Source organism: Hemicordylus capensis, chromosome 12 (genome assembly GCF_027244095.1).
Source record: "Hemicordylus capensis ecotype Gifberg chromosome 12, rHemCap1.1.pri, whole genome shotgun sequence".
Taxonomy (NCBI): domain Eukaryota; kingdom Metazoa; phylum Chordata; class Lepidosauria; order Squamata; family Cordylidae; genus Hemicordylus; species Hemicordylus capensis.
In genome coordinates, this window is record NC_069668.1 from 14,413,073 (window position 1) to 14,434,620 (window position 21,548).

The window sequence follows — 21,548 nt, forward strand, 5'->3', positions numbered from 1 at the left end:
GAATATCTGACACATGTCGTCTCCCATTCAAATGGGAGAGAGCCAGCATAGCGTAGCAGTCAGAGTGTCGGTCTAGGACCGGGAAGACCCGAGTTCAAATCCCCATTCAACCGTAAAACTCACCGGGTGACTCTGGGCCAGTCATGTATCTCTCAGCCTAACCGACCTCACAGGGTTGTTGTGAAGATAAACATAACCACGTACACCACTTTGACCTCCTCAGAGGGAAAAAAAGCGGGATATAAATGTAAATCAAGCAAGCAAAGCAAAGCAGGGTGGACCCTGCTTAGCAAAGGGGGCAGTTCGCGCTTGTTACCACAAGACCAGCTCTCCTCCCTTCTTCCTTCAAGAAGACAGTTTCCATGTCTTGCCTCAACTCAGTTAGCAGGAAGAGCAGAAGCGATGGGCCACCCTTGGCTGAGGGGGCAGTGCCCTTCACTCCGTTTCCAGCATTGACTGCAATGGCAATCTCCGGCCATGGGCTAATGATAGCCACAGGTCAGGAGCCCAGGGCTGGGGGCCCTTAGGCTCACCTCCTAGGTTCACGCCTCAAGCAGAACAAGCCACCTTAGACCTGCAGGGGAGAGGAGAAGGCCTCTTCAAACTGGAGCCCGGGCAAAATAGAGGAGAGCCATCCTCCGCCTTGCCCCCCTTTCACCCGGCTGTGACGGAGGTGTCCTGTTTCGACGAGACCAATTTGCAATGCGCCCAAGTTGGGAGTGGTTCTTTTTAAGTTTTGTTTAGCCCTTGTCCATTTGTAGGGTAGGTCATACCTGTTGGAGAGGAACGTCCAGGGCATCGCGGCCTTTTGCACCCACCGTCCTAATGACCACGAGGGGCATCGGGAGTAGAGACCGTGAGTCAGGGTCTCCCTGTCTGTCCCTACTCCGTGACCCCTGAACGGACTCTGCAGCACTTCCAACCTGGGCTGGGTCACAATCCTTCCTTTCCTCCTAGAGAGCAGATGGAAACCTCTCTCTCTCTCCCTCTCCTTACCTATCCACTATGTAGTCCTTTGGATTAGAGATAGGTCTTTCCTATCCAAGTGTATTTAACCAATAAATGTTTAGTGTTTAGTCACACAAGGATCTCCATGTCTTTTCTCTAAACAGCTGCAATATCCGAACCACCCTCTGCTCCCTACTCGGTCACTGGAGTGTGTGCTCGTTCCTTCGTGCTCTGCAATTTTTACATTAAAGGCAGCCGACCGGTGGGCGACGATGGAACACATCCAGTGCCAGTCTCTCAGAGAGAGAGAGAGAGAGAGAGAGAGAGAGAGAGAGAATTATATATATTATTATATATATTATAATAACTGCAAGTATTCTGGAACCTTTGCTACTTTAGCTACTTTAGCTATATGCAAATGTGGCTCAATCACTGATTATTTATTTATTATTATTATATTAATTAATTATATAATTATATATCTTAATATATAATTATATAATTTTATATTTAATTATATTTAATTATATAATATTAATATTATTAATTGAATTATATATTATTAAATATTATAATATACAGTTATAATGACATATGATTAATAATATATTATAATATTAATATTAATATATTATATTAATTATAATTTAATTATATTAATTATATAATATTAATATTAATTATAATCCAGAGTACCCAGAATGTTGGGGGGCAATATGCTAAATCATTGTAAACCGCTTAGAGAGCTTCCAGCTATAAATGGAAGTGCTATTGCTATTGCTAATCATCACATTATAATTATATAATTAATTTATATATATATATATATATATATATATATATATATATATATATATAATCTTGCTTCTGAAATTTGAAATATATTAATTTAATTATTATAATTAATATATATTAATTATAATATATAGAAATATAATAAATTATATAATAATATTATTAATAAATATTTATAATAATATGATATTGTCCTAGTGCAAGAAGAGCATTATATTATGCAATATATAATTATCATATATATATATATATGATAATATATAATTATCATATATATATATATATATATATATAGATAGATAGATAGATAGATAGATAGATAGATATATATAGATATAATTTTGAAAGGAGGGGAAGGAAAGAAAGTGAGACGAACAGTGTGATACTAGGGAATTGTGGTGGGGCAAAGCCATCAGTGGAACCCCGGTTCATCCTGAAATGCTTCTGGGTTTCTGTGCTCTCTGAAACAAAGACATTCTCTCGCTGCTAGGCACGTGTCCCTCCGGTCTGAATAGAAGATGAATGCGATGCCCTGTATTAAAGCGGGTGAACGTAAGCTGGCCTTATCCATGGCTTTGGGGTAAGTGGGTAATACTCTGTTATGAAGAAGGGTAAAGAAACACTGCTTTTCTGCGGCTGTGTTTGGTTCTTAGAGCAGGATGCTCTGTGCTTCTAAATGTACCCAGAGTCCTGACTTCTTTGTATGCGTGTCCATCCTCTGGGCGCTCTAAGAGGGCTGCCACTGTCAACTTGAATCTGTGCCCAATTTATTCTAAGAAATCAAACTGGTGGCGCCGGTGTAACTTGCTACCTTTAGGCAGAAAGCCTTTTTGTACGAAAGTCTGTTGACTGGAAAGGTTGCCCTTGAACTGGACAGCGACAGTCACCCCTAAGACCAGCCGTTTGCTCAGCTGCATTTGGGAGCACGGTCAAGGTACAGCTTCCCCCCCCCCCGTAGAGGGCATTCTCGTCACTCCTCATTTGCAGTTGCTTCAGCAGAGGCAAAGCGACTTCTGTCTTTCAGGGTCACAAGACGGTCAGTGCTGCATGCGGTAGGCTGACTGATGTGTGGTGGCAACGCCTGTTGTCAAATGGTGCACATCCCCAGATATGTGATGAGTGACACTGTGTTGCACCGGAGAGATCCCTTATCGTATGTGACTTGCAGCTGTATAGCTATTTTGCGATGTCCAGCCAGCTAAACGGAGACCGTTAACTCCAAATAGGTGGCCTCCTACCTAGAAGACTCCCTGTGCATTCACTTGGGGACAGAGAGAGCAAAATATGTACTGACTGTGTGAAGACACCACCAGATAAGCTGCCCTCTTCCCCCAAACTTTTAGACTGGCCCTGAGACCGAGTGTGTAGCCTTTGCCTTGGGAGAAAGAGTTGGCTTCTCTTCTCTCACTGGGGAATACATTTACCGGGCAGCCTTTTTTTCTTGGTTCCTGATGAGATGCTTGCATTGGATGTGAGATAGCAGGGCTGCATGAGGAGGATCAAGAGGATCTGGAGCGAGCATGTATTGAGCATTCGAATTCTCATCCGTTACGATTGAGCTTGAATTTAGCACTTGCTTTCTGTGAAAATGCTCTTAGGTAGCTCACATGGTTACTATTCAGGTGCCTTGGAGCGGTCTTAAGTAATGGGGGCGAGCGGGGGGGATAAGGTTGATCTGGAGGCTGGAGCAAGGGTTAGATTCTGGGGCTAGAAAACTGGCCCACTTACTGACTGCTGCCAGATTGGTAACTAGCAGCCACTGGAAAAATCCAAATCCACAAACTTGGCAAGAATGGTTTGTCAAGAAATATGGCAAATGGTGGGTCTAATTAAACTAATTGTATCAGAACTTGGGAAGGAAGACAACTGGAAAATTTATTATTGAAATGATAAAGTATAGCCATTTGTTTTGCCATGAATTGCTCAAGATATACCGTAGCTTTATACATACAAGTATCATACATGCAACTGTGTGTGTGCATATATATAGTATGCATGTCCATGTTCTGGAAACGTGTGTGTGTGTGTGTGTGTCTATTTTTCAAAACTTAACTCCCTGTGGTGTTATCTATTAAATATTTTGAAGAGTTTTGTAGGAAATAAAGTCATATTTTTTTATTATTATTTCTTGTTTACCCAGTCAGACAGGTGTGATTGACTGGTTTGTTTTATCCAGACATCGAGTCCTTCCCAAGGACCTGGGATGCCAGAATTTTATGGTCAATGGTTATAGATATCATCGCAGAATATAGGCTGTTCCCAGTAAAGCTGCTTTTTGTAATTGGCTGGTGGTGATTTCTGTGGCCCCGATGGTGTTGAGGTGCTCTTCAAGGGCTTTTGGAACTGCACCCAGGGCGCCAATGACCACTGGGATTATTTGGGTCTTTTTCTGCCACAGCCTTTCAATTTCAATCTGTAGATCTTTGTATTTGGTGATTTTTTCTATTTCTTCTTCTTCTATTCTGCTATCCCCTGGTATTGCTATGTCGATTATTTTGACTTGTTTTTCTTTCTTCTCGACTACAGTGATATCTGGTGTATTGTGTGGCAGATGTTTGTCTGTTTGTAGTCGGAAGTCCCATAATATTTTTACATCTTCATTTTCTTCAACTTTTTCAATTTTATGGTCCCACCAATTTTTGGCTACAGGTAGCTTGTCTTTTTTGCAGATGTTCCAGTGTATCAGCCCTGCTACCTTGTCATGCCCTTGTTTGTAGTCAGTCTGTGCGATCTTTTTACAACAGCTGATTAGGTGGTCCGCTCTTTCATCTGCTTCTTTACAAAGGCGGCACTTGCTGTTTGTTGGGGATTTTTCGACTTTGGCTCTTATTGCATTTGTTCTTAGCGCCTGTTCTTGCTCAGCCAGTATTAAACCCTCTGTTTCTTTCTTCAAGTAACCATTCTTAAGCCATTGCCAGGTCTTGGTGATGTCTGATTTTCCACTTATATTGTGCAAATATTGACCATGCAGGGGTTTTGCCACCAAGTACTGAGACATCTTTTGTGAAGGGATCGAATACTTCTTTCCCTCACTACCATGCAAATCCATCGCTGACTTTGGGGCACTGGGCTTTTGAGGGTTGGTTTGTTGCTATTCCGTCTCTCACGGCTACAACAAACCTACCCTTCCCATTATAGCCTGGTCCTTTCTGTGTCAGAGGGCAAACGGACAAAATCAGCAGGGGATCCAATACTGATTTCCCTCACTGTAGCCTGAGTGGGACAGAGACAGTGTAGGCCTGGCCCCGTACGGTGTTGAGATTTCCTGCTGATTGGAAGGGCTTAAGGACTCCTCTGAGCAGCATGTCCTCTAAGAACTGTTCTGCTGAGGGGCAGAGCAGAGCCTCTGTCCTCCTTGCTCATTTTGTTCACGTGTCCTTGTGGAGTTGCAGCACTTGAACAGTTTAGGGTTTTGACGTGTTTGCCCATATTCCTTATCAAACAAGATCAGTGTCCATTATATTCGTTAACATTTGTTTTAAAAAAGATGAACTTATGCTAACCTAACGTAAAGCTACAGTCACTTAACTCACGTGTAAAGCTTGTCTTGAGGCTTCAGGGTATTGTTTCATTCGTTGGCACAGTACTATGGTTTCAGGGGTGGACAACATGTGGCTCTCCAGACGTTGCTGAACTACAGCTCCCATCATCCCCAGCTCTAATACATTGTGGCTGGGGGTGATGGGAGTTGTAGTTCAGCAACATCTGAAGAGCCGCATGTTGCCTACACCTGGTTTTGGAAGGTATTGGTGTCACTCATTATTGCCTGCCTGCAGAGCTCCGGCAACTGGTTGTGTGGGATAATCCAACATCTGGGACTTGCCAATATGCTCTGAGTAGGAAATTCTGCTGACATTTAACAGACAGGTCTACCAACTGCTGGGTCTACTCTTTGGAAGTAGCTGAGTACATTTATGGGAAAGATGGAAGTGGGGGAAGAACGACCAAGTCTGGAAAAGCAGGCCTGCATAAAAATGCCAGTGGATGACGTTTGTGCGATGGTTTTTAGGACGCCAGCTGTTGAGATTCCAGGAAGATCTCATATCCTCATATCTTTTAGAATCACACTCGCGTTACTAAGACTACCCTAAATCAACATAAGTAAAATGGAAGCAAGATCAAACTTTTGTTTTTAAATTGGCTAGAATTCTCTTTTAAATAACTTCATTTAAATCGAAATCTGAAGTAAATGTAAGCATATAATCTCTTAAAACTGAATATATAACCCTCTTATGAAAGGGTTGCTTTTCTTTATAAAAAGAGAGTCGTATGTTTAAATTATGGCTTGGTACTGGAGGCCTGGGACTATATTTCATCACAAATGCTGGGGTTTCAAATCAATATGGTTTCAAGTTTATAGCAGTCGGCTAGTATGCCCTTTTTGTAGAGGGAGTAACTCAGTAATAAATGGAAGAGATTGAGTTAAAGAATGATTTTGAGAAGTCCCCCTGATTAGAAACTAGCTGCTATTAATTGGTGGCTGTAAATGCAATTCTGGAAACTATTTCTGCGTCACTTTTAATGCTGTCTAAATAGTAATCCCATCTAGCTAAGTTTCATGGCCAAAGCCTTCCAGGCATTTTGGATCAATGTGGTTATAGAGCACCATAGGGTCTTCATGGGAAGGCTCAATGAGTAAAATTGTAAGGATAGAATTTTGCTTTTGACTTAGCTTAAACTAATAAATGTCTGGTTGAAAGCTGCACCAAAGACTCTAATTTGACGCAGGGGAAAAGAAGACCTGTATTAATAATGAACTCCATCTTGGTGGAGAGTGTTGTGCATTCTGCTTAGCTGAACTCTTGAGAAGGGAACTAAATATGAGCATTTTCGTACCCTCAGTAAAACTAAGATCTACTCTGGTAATGACTTAAATATAAATTTGAAATGCTGATTTGGGGGTCGGGTGCTACTTTTGTCATTTTAGATTCTTCTTAGTCCTCAGGGTTGGAGGTTTTCTGGCCCTCATATTTCAAAGGCCCTCTTAAATTCAGATTCCTCTCTACAAACCCAGGTCTGACTTCTTGATTGTCGAAGAACGAATGTTGCAGAGAAAAAATGACTTGAAGGGTTTGCCTTACCTCTGTGTTACTGTCCTTTCTCCCTCCCATCCAGTATCTTTTTGAAAACGGCAGAGTTGACGATATCTTTTCTGATCTGTATTACATACGGTTCACTGAGTGGTTACATGAAGTACTCAAGGATGTTCAGCCTCAGGTCACTCCTCCTGGTAAGAGATTTTGTAGTCTGCAGACAGGCTTGGCACCCATAGGTTCACTAGAACGTTCTCAGAGAATCTGCAAAGGAATGTTCTTTAATTGATCGAAGGAGAGTCTACTGCAAACACAGCTACTGATTTCTATATGACTTGCAGGCCTCAAAATGCCCATGATTAGTACAAATATCAAAAACTAGGGATGTGCGCAAATTGATTTTTTAATTTGATTTGTGCCCAAAACAAATCACCCCTGATTTGTTTTGTGTTGAAATCTACCCCCCATCACTCCAGATTTGATTTGAATTTGCTTTGACTTGATTTGGACCACTTAACAAGGCCCTAGGAGCAACAAATTTGGGTGGTGGGTAGGTGACCATGGGTGCCACCTACCACCCAAATTCCCAGGCAGTGGGACACTTGGTTGATTTTTAATGATTTTTTAAAGTTTCTGCTGATTTTGAACATTTCTGCCATAGGAAACAATGGGGATTTGAAATTGCCATATCCTAACCCTAACATGGATCCCCAGCTTTTCATTTTTTAAAAAAAGCTACACTCTTGCCCTTGTAGAAGTGGAGTTATGGAGCAAAATGTGCAGTCATTATCTTTCAAGTGTTTGGATCCTTTGGTGTATAATAACGTTTCCTCATAATGAATCCCTATGAGGATTCATTATATGCCTTTGTTTCTTCTGTCCATTTTGACTATCATTGGGCAGTGTCAGCTGCCATGTGTCAACTACACACCACACACATACACTTGGGTACTCAGTTTGGTTTTTTTAGGAAGCTTTGAAATGTTTAGTGTCTTTGGTGTCTTCATTACACACCTTCATTTCTTCTGTTCATTTTGACCCCACTGCTTTACAGGTGGGGGTGAGGAATTAATGGCATCCCATCTGCCAACCCACAAGCCACTGGGTACTCAGCTTATATTTTAAGAATTTTTGAGGTGTTTAGACTCTTCGGTGTGTAATGAATCCTCATAGGGATTCATTATGAGGGAAAGAACCTAAGAGCCTAAACACTTGAAAAAAATCCTAGAACATGAACTGAGTAGTACCCCACTGCCTTGCGGGTGGGAGTGGGGTGTAGTTGGCACATGGCAGTTGACCATTGGCACTGTCAAAAGACAGTCAAAATGAATCGGAGAAATGAAGGTGTGTAATGAATCCTCATAGAGATTCATTGAGGGAACGTTATTATACACCAAAGAATCCAAACACTTGAAAAATAGTGACCACACCTTTTGCTCCATAACTCCACTTCTACAAGGGCTAGAGCATTTTTTTTAAAAAATGAAAGCTGGGAATCTGGGGAAATTAATAGAAAGGATCCAAATCTCAAGTCGATTCGAATCAGGCGTGATTCGATTTGGATCCGAATCTAGCCCATGGACCCCAGGAGTGATTTGTTTTGTCTCCAACTCACCCAAACCAGCTAGATGTAGGTACAAATCAATTTGCACATCCTTATCAAAAACTACAACTGTGTCATATCATTTTCCTCCTTTGCCATACTTATAGTACAAAGTTTGCATTGCACATTGCGGAGGGAGCTACATTTGGATGCGCATCATGAAATGGAATCGTCTTTATCTGCTTCCAGAATGCCCTGGAAGTGGGAGCCAATAAGCAGTTCATGGGGTAGAGTTCCAAAGCTATAAGGCACCAACGGAGACAGACTTGCTTCTTCTGGAGACCAATCTGTTACCTGGGGAGCCCAGTTCCCATAAACCAGACGACAAGGATGATTGAAAGAAGCAAAATCACCTTTTATTGACCCCCCAAAACCAGCGCTGGTGGCTTCTCCCTGTGCCTCGTGGCTTGCCAGAGAGTCGCACCCAAATACCGGTGCTTTGAGTTTTTAGACCTTGGCACTGTTACATAGCTGGGCGTCAACATTCAGCCCCAAGAGACCAATTGTTTCATTACATTCTTGCATATGCATGCCTTAAGGTTGGACCTTTGCCCTGAGCTACATGCAGGTCTCAATTTCACAGTGAAAAAGTTAACTGCTTAACAGAGAGCACTTCCTCATTCCTAGAAAGCAGAACAGTTGCAATTCAAAGAGCAGTTTCAACCTATCACTCGACGCCATGTTAATGACGCAAGGTACGTCATTCATCACAGCTCTCTGCCGACCCGCCCAATTCTGCTCTAGGCAGAGGGGTGACTTGGCAAAATTCAGCAAAATTCTCTGAGCAGGAATTTCCATCTCACAAATCTGGCTTCCTTAGAAAGACGGAGCATGAAGCCAGGACTTTACCAGTAAACCTTGAATTGGGGGGAGGCTCCATAACATATTCTGGCCCCAGATAATTTAGGGCCTTTATAGGTCAGGTAAACTGCTGCCTCCAGTCTTTCCCTTGGGCTGTCACATGAGGATAGTATTGAAAGGAGGTGATGTAAAACACACTAGAGCTAAGCAAGTGCAAGGCAAACACTTGGCGAGACTTGCTGCCACCAACTCAGATGTACGCTTGAAGAGGTCATGGAAATGAATGCCTGATCATTTTCTGTTAACTGTCCAAACTGCTGTAAAGCAGAAAGATAATTCGGTCTCTTGTTTTCCCCTTCTGTGGGAAACCCTGGCTGGCATTCAGACTAAGTTGGTCATGACCGACTCCAGTTAGTCACTATAAACCTGCCTCAGTGGTTTCAACTCTGTTTCGTCACGATTGACTAATCTGGACTCTTCCCGCTCAGCGTGATTGGCTGGAAATGCTGCTTGACCTACCAGTCTTCTGTGGACGCTTTTTTGTTCTTCCCAGTCCTGTGACAGAAGAGATGTTGTGGGAGTGCAAGCAGCTGGGAGCTCACTCCCCTGCCACCTTGCTGACTACGCTCGTGTTTTTTAACACAAAGTACAGTATTTATTTTATTTATTTATTCTTACATTTCTATACCGCCTTTCGTTAAAAGAAAACCCCAAGGCGGTTTACAAAAATTAAAACATACAATAAAAGCAGTAAAAACATCAAGCAATAAAAACATCAAGCTAAAAGCATATAAACAAGCATAAAAACACGACAACAAATAACAGATAAAAACACCCAGAAGCCGCAGTAAAAACGATTATGTAAAAGCCTGGGTAAGAAGCCAAGTCTTTACAAGCTTTCTGAAAGCCGTGATGGAGTCTGAGGAACGAATGGCCACCGGGAGAGCAGTCCAGAGTCTGGGGGCAGCCACAGAGAAGGCCCTGTCCCGAGTGCACGGCAGCCGGGCCTCCCTCATTGTCGGCACCCGGAGCAGGGCCCCCTCAGATGTCCTCGTCAGGCGGGCAGCAACCCTTGGGAGCAGGCGGTCCCTCAAATACCCCAGGCCCAAACCGTTTAGGGCTTTAAAGGTCAAAACCAGCACCTTGAATTGGACCCGGAAACGAACCGGCAGCCAGTGCAGCTCTTTCAAAATGGGGGTGATGTGATCCCAACGGGCAGCTCCGGATAAAACCCTCGCTGCCGCATTTTGCACTAGCTGCAGTTTCCAGATATTCTTCAAGGGCAGCCCCACGTAGAGCGCGTTACAGTAATCCAGTATGTACTGCTGAAGAAGTTTGCTCACCAAAACACTGGCAATCAGTGGAATCCTTTTCCTTGGTGAGCTAGTATGCATGGATGTAACACAAACTGCCAAAGACGAATCATACCAAAATGCATTCAAAGCTGCCATGGGGTAGTTGCCACTAGATGGAATTGTGAACCAGCAAATCCTTAGTTCAGATTTTGCCTTTTCCTTGAGCTACCAAGTCACCGTAAGCAAAGTCTGCGATGAAATTGACAACATGAAATTCAGCAGAGAGAAATGCAAAGTGATAGACCCTTGGGCAGGGGGAACAAATGCCTAGGTATCAGATGAGGGATGCGTGGCATGACTGTGGCAAGTGGGGGAAGCATCTTAAGATCACAAGCTGAACAGGAGTCTGTCGTGTGGTGCACCTGCCCCCCCCCAACAACAAAAAGCAAATGCTATTTTAGGCTAGGTTAATAGAGCAATATGGCAAAGACTTGTTCTCTGTGGTCCCAGAGGGCCAGGCTAGATCTGATTTGCTAAGATTACAGCAGGGTAGGTTTCTGTTGGTTATTAAGAGAAACTTGTCAACAGTAAGAGCAGTTTGATAGTGGAACCGATTACCTAGGAAAGTAGGGGTAGGAGCCTTCCCTTGCTGGAGGTTTTCAGGCAAAGCCTGGAGGGCCATTGGTTGGGGATGCTTCCGATTAAAGCATGGTGCCAGAGTTTGAATTCTATGGCCTGCAAAGCCCCTTTCAACATTGTGATTTTATGTTGGTTTCTTCCCAACTTAGCTCTTAGTTTGCAATGTGAGCATAATGTGCCTTAAGATGGTGGTTTAAGATGGTGCCTTAAGATGGTGGTTAAATAATATGCCTGTGAAGCACTTGGAATGCTTAGTTCTCTCAGTGTGTAGTGGTGAGGGAGCTCTTAAGGTTTTAATGTACCTCTTTAACAGGCATATCTTGATCTTTTTCTTGGTGCCCAGGTACTTCCTGTTGAAAACGGTTGACCAGCATATGAAGCTAGTGTTGGAAGGAAAGGACTTTGCGCTGTCTCTTTGCCTCAGACAGTGGAGGACAGACTAGTAAGTCAGAGGGCTAGAAGGTCAAAGACATTTGGTCATCACTTCCTGCTGCTCTGATGCTATCCCTTTGAAATGTAGATTGCTAATCTTAGGGGATTCAACTTCCTTCCTCCTTCTCTCTCTTCCTACCTGGCTGTTGACCTTGCAACATGGCAAGTCTCTTGCCCTGCACCATATGTGCAGAGAAGATGGTGAATCCATCTGCATCCATTTAGATAGATAGATTAGAGATCCTAAATCCTCACTTTCCTATCTAGAATGGAGTTCCTTAATAAATACCTTTTATATTGATTTGAAACTAGCAATTGGCTCCAAGTTACTTTACTCTTAGCACACATGCATGCATAACTAAATCCGCTGTGTTTGTGCCTCTGTGCACTCTGCTATATTGAAAAAGGGATTCTCTCACCACAGAGAATTTCCAACAGGTTATGGGCTCCAGCAAGTTATGGGAGCAGTATTTTGAGCTGCGTGTGCCGCAACTAGATAGTTAGGTTTGTTCCAGGAGATCCATTGAGATCTAGCGTGGACACTTTGAATTGCTAATCTACAGCAACTGCCTTTTGGAGCCGGTGAGCATGGCTGCATACCTGGAGGGAAAACTCAGGCTTACCATCCTGGAAGCGGATAATTACTTGGAATGGAAGACTCGACTGAGGATTGCACTGAAAGCAGAGGGACTCCACCAAGTTACTGAGGGAGACCCGCCGCCAGATGGAACCTCAGATGCTGAGAAAAAGGAGAAAGAACTCTGGCTAATTAAGGACCAAAAATCACAAGCGATGATTGCAGCTTCCGTGAGTAAAACTTTCCTTTATGCTATTTGTGATCTTGGAACCTCAAAGGAGATGCTAAACAAGCTAGATTCTATGCATATGAGGAAAGGATGGGCATACACGTCTAATTTACGCCGAAAATTGCAAGACCTCCAATATAAAGATGGGGACTGTTTCTCTACTTTTATTGGGACTTTGGAAGATTTCTTTTTCCAATTTAGACAAGCAGGAGAGGAATTTACAGAGAGTCAAAAGCTGGAGACTCTGTTCTTGAGCTTGCCTGCTTCCTATAGCAATTTAATTGGGCAATTGGAAACCCACACCAATCTAAACTTTGAAAAGGCTGTAGAAACATTGTCTTCGGAGGCAAACCGAAGAAACCTTTTAAACTCACGCTATGAAAGTGAACTGGCAAATAACTTTGCTCTTAAAGCAACAATTGATCATTCCAGACGTAACCCGAGATGGGGAGGGAATGCTGGAGGAAATGCTGCAAGAGGGAACCGCATGGGCACCTCACATTTGCATACAAAGAGAGCCGATTACACCAGAGAAACTCAGCCCAGAGAGAGAGGTCACATGACCGCCAGTGCTGAAATGAGGTCAGCTGGAAACAAAGCCTTCAGGTGTTTCCTATGTAACGAATTTGGCCACCGGGTGGCGCATTGTCCCAAGAATCAGACCAGGAGGTCTGGGAATATCAGTCAAACAAAGGAGAATGAAAATAGAGATTCCAAGTATACAGACAGACATTTCAACAAGAACTATAGTGTTAATTTAATGAAAAATAATGAAAAGCTGATTTTAGATTCTGGGTCATCTGTCCATATTTCTAAAAATCTAAGTTTCTATACTGAACTGTTTGATATTCCTGAAGAGACTGTTTATTTGGGCAATAATACTACAATTAAAGCAAAGAAAAAGGGCGAAGGAATTTTATATTGCAAATTGCTGGATGGATCTGTTAAACCATTTTTTCTGAGAGATGTTTTGTATATCCCTGAATTCTCAAGCTCCTTGATTTCAATATCCAAGCTAGAGCAACAAGGCTGTGAATTGTATATTAAAAATGGACAATGTGTTGTTACCCAGAATGGAGAAGTTTGCCTTGTGGGCTCGGAATTTCAAGGTCTTTATCATGTGGAAGAGCAATTTACAGACAGAGAAAGACCAGCCCAGTCCAGACCTGAGGCATACCAGCCTAATGTAGTGAACCTAGCCAAGTTGTGTCAGCATGGAAACTGCTTACAATTATGGCACAGAAGATTAGGACACAGAAGTGTTGAATCAATTCAAAACATGAAGGAACAGGGATTAGCTAATGGCATTGATTTTGTACCATGTGACACTGTAACTAACTGTGTTTCTTGTCTCGAGTTCAAAGCAGTAAACAAGCCATTCCCAAAGCAGAGTGAAAGGAAGACGAAAGGACCCTTGGATCTGATCCACAGTGACATATCTGGACCACTACCAGCAACCATAGGTAATCATAAATATTTTCTAACTATAACAGATGATTTCTCACGATACACGTGTGTTTATTTACTGAAGGAAAAATCAGAGATGCTGGAGAAATTAAAACAATATGTGGCAATGGCAAGCAACAAATTTGGCTGGAAGCCAAAGATCCTGTGCACAGACAATGGAGGAGAATACATGTCCAATGCTACACAGCAGTTCTTGAGAGAACATGGAATCGTGCATCAAACTACGGTGCCTTACTGCCCGCCCCAAAATGGAATCGCAGAAAGAATGAACAGAACTCTACTGGACATGGTAAGATGCATGCTTGCTGACGCACACCTCCCACAGAAATTCTGGGGAGAAGGCATCATGACTGCTACATACATACACAACAGAATGAACACAAAACCTATTGAAACAACACCTTATGAACTTTGGCATGGTCATAAGCCGTCCATGACGCATCTGCGTGTCTTTGGAAGCACGGCTTACTCATACATCACAAAGGAAAAAAGGACTAAGTTAGGGGCTAGGGCCACAAAAGGGATTTTTGTAGGCTACGCAGCACAATCCAAAGCCTACAGAATTCTGGATCCTGACACCAACAGGATAACCATAAGCAGAGCTGTGTATTTTGAAGAGAATGAAAGAGCTACACCTTCAGAGGGGGCCTACACTGAAGCAAGCAACCAGACCAAGCACCCTGATGACTGGATTATGCTTCCTGATCTCAGAGGAACTGAGGAGGAGGAGACAGCAGATCCAGATCCAACCACACTTGACACAGAGACCCCCAGCGATCCACCAGACGCACCTGAGGTGATAGAAGAGACCACAGAGGGTGAGGTGAGGCGATCAACGCGCTCAAACAGAGGTGTTCCAGCTCCGAGGCTGTCCTACCTCGCAAGAACAGCGGAACAACCAGAACCTTCATCATGGGAGGAAATATCCCAGCTACCACAACCAGAAGCCCAGAAGTGGAAACAGGCTGCAATTGAAGAGCTTGAGGCTCTACAGAAAAACAAAACCTGGACTCTTACTAAGTTACCACAAGGAAGAAAAGTTATTGGCTGCAAATGGGTTTTCAAACTCAAACATGATGCTGATGGTGAGATTCAGCGCTACAAAGCCAGATTAGTAGCAAAAGGATATTCACAAAAATATGGAGAAGATTATGATGAAACCTTTGCACCAGTGGTTAAACATACCACAGTAAGGACTCTGTTAAGTAGTGCTGCTAGCAAAGGAATGCATGTTGAGCACCTAGACGTGAAAACTGCATTCTTGCATGGTGAACTAGAAGAGGACATTTACATGCAACAACCACCAGGTTTCTTACAGGAAGGCAAAGAGGACTATGTATGCAAACTGCAAAGGAGCATTTATGGTTTAAAACAAGCTGCCAGAGCATGGAATATAAAACTGAATGATATGCTGCTTCAAGCAAACTTCAAAAGAAGTGAAGCTGATCCCTGCCTGTACACGAGATGCAGAGATGGGAAATGGACTTACATTTTGGCGTATGTTGATGATTTGATTTTTGCCTATGAAAATCCAGATGACAGCAAGGAAATAATGGATCATCTGAACAAAGAAGTGGAAGTCAAGCAACTTGGCAACATTGCACACTACTTGGGCATTCAAGTACAAAGAGAGAAAGATGGAAGTTTCCTGATCAACCAAGAACAGAAAATTAAAGACTTGATAAACTTGCTCAGACTGGAAAATGCAAATCCTACACCAACTCCAATGGAAGTGAACTACATAAAGCAAGAAGATCCAACTGAGCCACTATCTGACAACCATAGATATCGTGAAGCATTGGGTAAGCTTTTATACATTAGTACACTCACTAGGCCAGATATTAGTACAGCAGTTGGTTTACTTTGTAGAAAGACTGCATCACCAACAGTCAAGGACTGGAATGCAATGAAAAGACTTGTTAGGTACCTAAAGGGTACTGCACACTTTAAGCTCAAGCTGTCAGCTAATAGTCAACCAAAACTAGAAGCATATGTAGATGCAGACTGGGGTGGAGATATAACAGACAGGAAATCCACCAGTGGTCACATAATTTTCTATGGAGATGGAGCGATAAGCTGGTCAAGCAGAAAACAAGACATAGTAGCATCATCAACCACTGAAGCGGAATATGTATCAGCTGCACAGGGCTGTCACGAGATACAATGGCTGTGTCAACTACTGAAGGACCTAGGTACAGAGGTACCACAGCCCATACCAGTGTATGAAGACAACCAAAGCTGCATTCAACTCTCCAAACAAGAAGATGTAAAGAGGAGTACCAGACATATTGATGTGAAGTACCATGTAGTGAGAAGTCTGCAGAATGATGGACTAATCAAGCTGATCTACTGCCCGACAAATGAAATGCTTGCAGACTTACTCACTAAGCCACTACCAAGACCCTGCTTTGAAAAGCTGAGAGAGAAAATGAATCTTGTGAACTGAGTCACGAGACAACGAGAGGGGGTGTTGGAAGATAAAGGACGTTGCGCTGTCTCATGCCTCAGACAGTGGAGGACAGACTAGTAAGTCAGAGGGCTAGAAGGTCAAAGACATTTGGTCATCACTTCCTGCTGCTCTGATGCTATCCCTTTGAAATGTAGATTGCTAATCTCAGGGACTTCCTTCCTTCTTCTCTTCTCCTTTCTTGCTACCTGGCTGTTGACCTTGCAACATGGCAAGTCTCTTGCCCTGCACCATATGTGCAGAGAAGATGGTGACTCCATCTGCATCCATTTAGATAGATAGATTAGAGATCCTAAATCCTCACTTTCCTATCTAGAATGGAGTTCCTTAATAAATACCTTTTATATTGATTTGAAACTAGCAATTGGCTCCAAGTTACTTTACTCTTAGCACACATGCATGCATAACTAAATCCGCTGTGTTTGTGCCTCTGTGCACTCGGCTATATTGAAAAAGGGATTCTCTCACCACAGAGAATTTCCAACAGTTACTAATGTATCGAACGCACTCCACCACAGGGGAAAGTTACTCTCTCTGTGGTCTGAAAGTAGCACACAGTTACAAAAATGTTTCAAAAAATTATCTCTGTGTCAATTACACAGGCAAACAAGATGGAAAAGTAACTGTGGGCAGACTAGGCCCTTAAAAAATATTTCTGCAAAATACACAAAAGCAGCAACAGAAATATAAAGTTGCAGCACTACTAGGCCAGGCCACTCTTACAGTCTACTGCTACTCTACAGTTGAACCTCCTCCTAATAGCTAGCTACCGGGGAAGGTTACACACAAACCCTAGTTATTTAGAACCCTATTTATTTAAAACACTATTTAAAACCCAATCTTACAACTATCACAACACTTTAAAACCCTATTTATTTAAAACCCTATTTATTTAAAACCCAATCTTACAACTATCACAACACTTTGAAACCCTATTTATTTAAAACACTATTTATTTAAAACCCAATCTTACAACAACTATCACACAACACTTATAGAGAAAAGTGAAAACCCCAAAAACCTAAAAACAGGGAAAAATTAATCAACCCCAAACGCACAGTTAAAGAATGGAACACTACAGATTAGAACGCCGTGTGTGACGTGCGTGTGTCTGTGTGTTGTGTGCATGTGTAAAATATAAAATGGCTGGGCCAATCTCACTCAGGTGTAGGCTTCTCCAACGCCGGGTCTCTGGCGTCCACCTCTGAGGGTCTGGTCTGGTGGCTGGTCACACAGGCGGGCCTGGAGTGCAGGCAGGCAGGCAGGTAGGCAGGCACAGGCAGCAGTGACTCTCCACAGAAAAAAATTGCCCAAAAAAGTGGTTTGGCAAAAAATAGGGTGGGGGGATTCAAAAGGAGAAAAAAACCCTCCTTTCCCACCAAGGGCTGCAGGCTGGCAATGCTTGCAGGCAGTCAGATGTTTAAAAAAAAAAAAATCTAAAATCTATTCCTCTTCTCTTCACAAAAAAGGATTTTAAAAAATGGGAAGAGGAGGTTTGCTCTGCAAGGAAGAGGTTTCCTTCCAATCCTTTCCTTAAAAAAAATCTCCCCCTCTTCTAGCCCCAACAAGGATTAAAAAATGAGCAGAGGGTTTGCCTCTGCAAGGCAGAGGTTTCTTTTTTTAAAAAAAAATAAAAATCTCACCCTCTTTTAATCCAGAAAAGGATTTTTAAAAATGGGAAGAGGAGGTTTGCTCTGCAAGGAAGAGGTTTCCTTCCAATCCTTTCCTTAAAAATAATCTCCCCCTCTTCTAGCCCCAACAAGGATTAAAAAATGAGCAGAGGGTTTGCCTCTGCAAGGCAGAGGTTTCTTTAAAAAAAAAAATCTCACCCTCTTTTAATCCAAAAATGGATTAAAAATTGAAAAGTGGTTTGCCCCTGAAAGGAAGAGGTTTCCTTAGAAAAAAAAAATTCTCCCCCTCTTCTAGCCCCAACAAGGATTTAAAAATGAGCAGTGGGAAACCTCTGCAAGGCAGAGGTTTCTTTAAAAAAAATTTCCACCCTCTTCTCTCTTTATTTTAAAAATTGCCTAAATAAAGCAGAAAACCAACCAACAAGGCAGAGCACTGGCGTAAATGCAGAAAAACAGCACCCACAAAAATCCAAAATCAAAATGGAGGCAAGACTTACTAAGCAAGGCAGCAGATCTCTCTCTTGTGTCTCTTCTCCCACGCAAGGCAGCAGAAAGGAAGAAAATGGCTACTGGTGGCCCCTTAAATACCCTCCTGCAAAGCCCTCCAAAAATCACCCCCACCCTTGACCCTACCTCCACCTGTACCTGGCCAATGGGAGGGTGTGATTTACTATCCAAACCTTATTTGGTCATTTTCCTCTGCAGGTAGGAACTTTTATTTTCAATGCAGGTGAATGGGAAAATTTTTCTGCATTGAAGTCAATGGAGAAAAAAGGCGGGAAATTCAAACAGCTGTCAGAATTAAAATGGAGGGGGAAGAAGAAGGCAATTCTGCAGCCACAAAATGGAGGCTGCAGACATGCCCACGGAGGTCCGAATCACCCGAATTTTTTTTCACGAAATCAGGGTGATTCGGATCGGGCACAGAAATTTTCGGAGGTCCGCAGGGGTGATTCGGATCGGCTCCGAATCACCCGAAATTCGTTGTTTTGGGCACAGAACGATCTGTGCCCGAAACGAAATGCACATCCCTACCGATCCCAGCCCCATGGCTTTCAGGCCCAGCCTCAGGCCTAGTTCCCACATCTCCGTGGAGCTGACCAACCTGTACCCCTTCCCATGGTGCAGGGTGGGCACTGCTCAGGTAAACAAATGCTCCCCCATCCAAGAACGTTTCCCCCTTGTGGACAAAAGGTGGATCAGGGAGAGGCCACACCAGAACCCCAGGCCAGAAAGGGAGACTCGTCCGGATGCCGGAGGGCATGAACCACCTTGATGCATCGCGGAGGCCCCCACAAGAGATTTCTGCCCCGGGCCAAGTTATTTTTGCTGCCTGTGACCCTGCAGAGCTGCTGCTAGTCGTTGATGCCAGTCCTGGTCTGGGAGGACCAAAGCTCTGGCTGTGCTTCAGATCCCCCACCCCACCCCGGCCTTCCTTTCGAGGTGGAGATTTACACATCAGGAAAGCTTCAAACAAAGTTACCTTGGGCCTTCTCCTGGATCATATGGCCTTTTCCTCTTCCTGCTCTTCTTCTAAAGGTAGAAAAGAGAGAGACATGAGGATGTCATCCCAGACAAAGGATTCATGAGTGAAGATGAGTTTTAATGGCTGTGCAAGGAGGGGGTCTTCCCTGACCCTGCCCTTTTTCAGAGGAGATCCTTCAGGAAAGACATGCTATCCTGCCTTGCCTCTTGTTTCCCACACTGGCCATCTGCTGCCTCTGGGAAGCCCCCAGGCCAGAGGTGAAGGCCTGCCCCCTCCCCTGCCACGGCTCCCTGCAACTGCTACTCAGGGGCATCCTGCCTCTGAGCCTGGAGGTGACCTACAGCCATCCAGACTTGTGGCCATGGATAGGCCTGTCCTCTGTGAAATGGCCAGAGTCCCCTTTAAAGCCCTCCAAACTGGTGGCCAGCACCGCATCCCGTGGCAGAGAATTCCCTAGATTCATGATACACTGTGTCCATAAGGACTCCCTTCTGCTGTTCCTGAATGACTTGGCAATCATTTTCATGAGATGGCCACTGGTTCCAGTCTAATGGGAGGGGAAGAAATTCTTCTCACTCTCCACGTTCTAGACACCATCATTTGATAAACCTCGATCATGGCTCCCCTTCGTTGCCTTCTCCCCTCAACTAAAAAGCCCCAGATGTGGAAACTGAGCCTCATAAGGGAGGTGCTCCAGCCCCCTGATCCTCTCGGTTTCCTCTTCTGTACCTTTCATACCTCCAGAATGTCCTCTGAGAGATATGGTGACCAGAACTGTACAGAGTATGACTCCAAATGTGGATGTCTCAAGGGTTGATCATATTAGCAGCTCTGTTCTCAGTCGCCTTCCTGGTGAACCTTTGCATGGAAATTGTCCTTTTCACAGCTGCTGCACACCGAGGCGACACTTCCCAAGAGGCTATTCCTCCACTCCTACTCCTTGGTCTTCACCAAGGCATGCAGACTTTGAAAATGGAGTAATCTGCACTTGTGCTTGGAAGGAGCTGCTGTCCTCTTCCAAGGGGGCAAGATGTCCCCAAGGCGCCCACCAGACCAGCTCTCACCTCCTCCCCACTTTCCAGACTGCCAAGGCCCTACTGGGGCCTGCCTTAGACAACCCACACGCTTCCACAAAGAGGCAGAGTGCAGGGAAAAGCTTGTCCCAGAGAACTTGGTACTCCGTTTACTTCTGATTTCCTCACCTCATTCATCTTACAGAAGCGTTTCAATGTCTCGAACCTCCCTTTCTTTTTAAAAAATGTTGTTGTGGGGTCGAGGCCGCCAGTAAGGCAGACCTTTTGGATTTGGGGAGCCTGGTGGAATAAAAGAGCCATTCGTCAACCAAGACAGAGACTAGAAGTTTGGGCACTGTAAGATATTCCCCTCCGGGGAAGAGAATGCTGCTCTGGGAAGAGCATCTAGGTTCCAAGTTCCTTCCCTGGCATCTCCAAGATAGGGCTGAGAAAGATTCCTGCCTGCAACCTTGGAGTAGTTGCTGAAAGTCTGTGTAGTTAATTCTGAGCAAGATGGACCAATGGCCTGACTCCGTATATGGCAGCTTCCTATGTTCCTAGTCTGTTATATACATGAAATCAATCATCATCATAACTGCAGGAGCACTTGAAACCCAGAAACAGAAGCAACCAGAGATCCCCTGCATGTATGGAAACTGAAGAGGAAGGAAGATGAAGTTTGAAGCTAAGCCAGATCTTGCAGTACAGAATGGGAAGATAGAGAGGCATTGAAAACGTTTGAGAGATAAATAAGTGTCTCCAATACTGGTTGAGAAATAGGGGGCTATACTTCAAACATGTGGGCAGATGAGGTCTGTGGCATTTCTTTTGAGAAAGAGAGAGGGAGGGAGGGAGAGATTCCAAATTCTGCCCCAAAGAACTAGAGTGCCCAGGATTCCCTGGAAAGGGAGGTTGCTTACCACAAAGTAGGGACGGGTTGGGTCGGTCCTGCTGGTGGACAGGGCTGGAGTTTCCAGTGGAGGCTGGTTTCAAGATTCACCAATCAAGAGCACAGTACAGAAGGAAATACAAAAACAAGGTGATATTCTCAGAGATTTGGCAGAATTTGAAAGATTAATCACTCAAAGGCCGAGCACTTCTTGGGTCTCATATACAAACTGGAGATACGTTC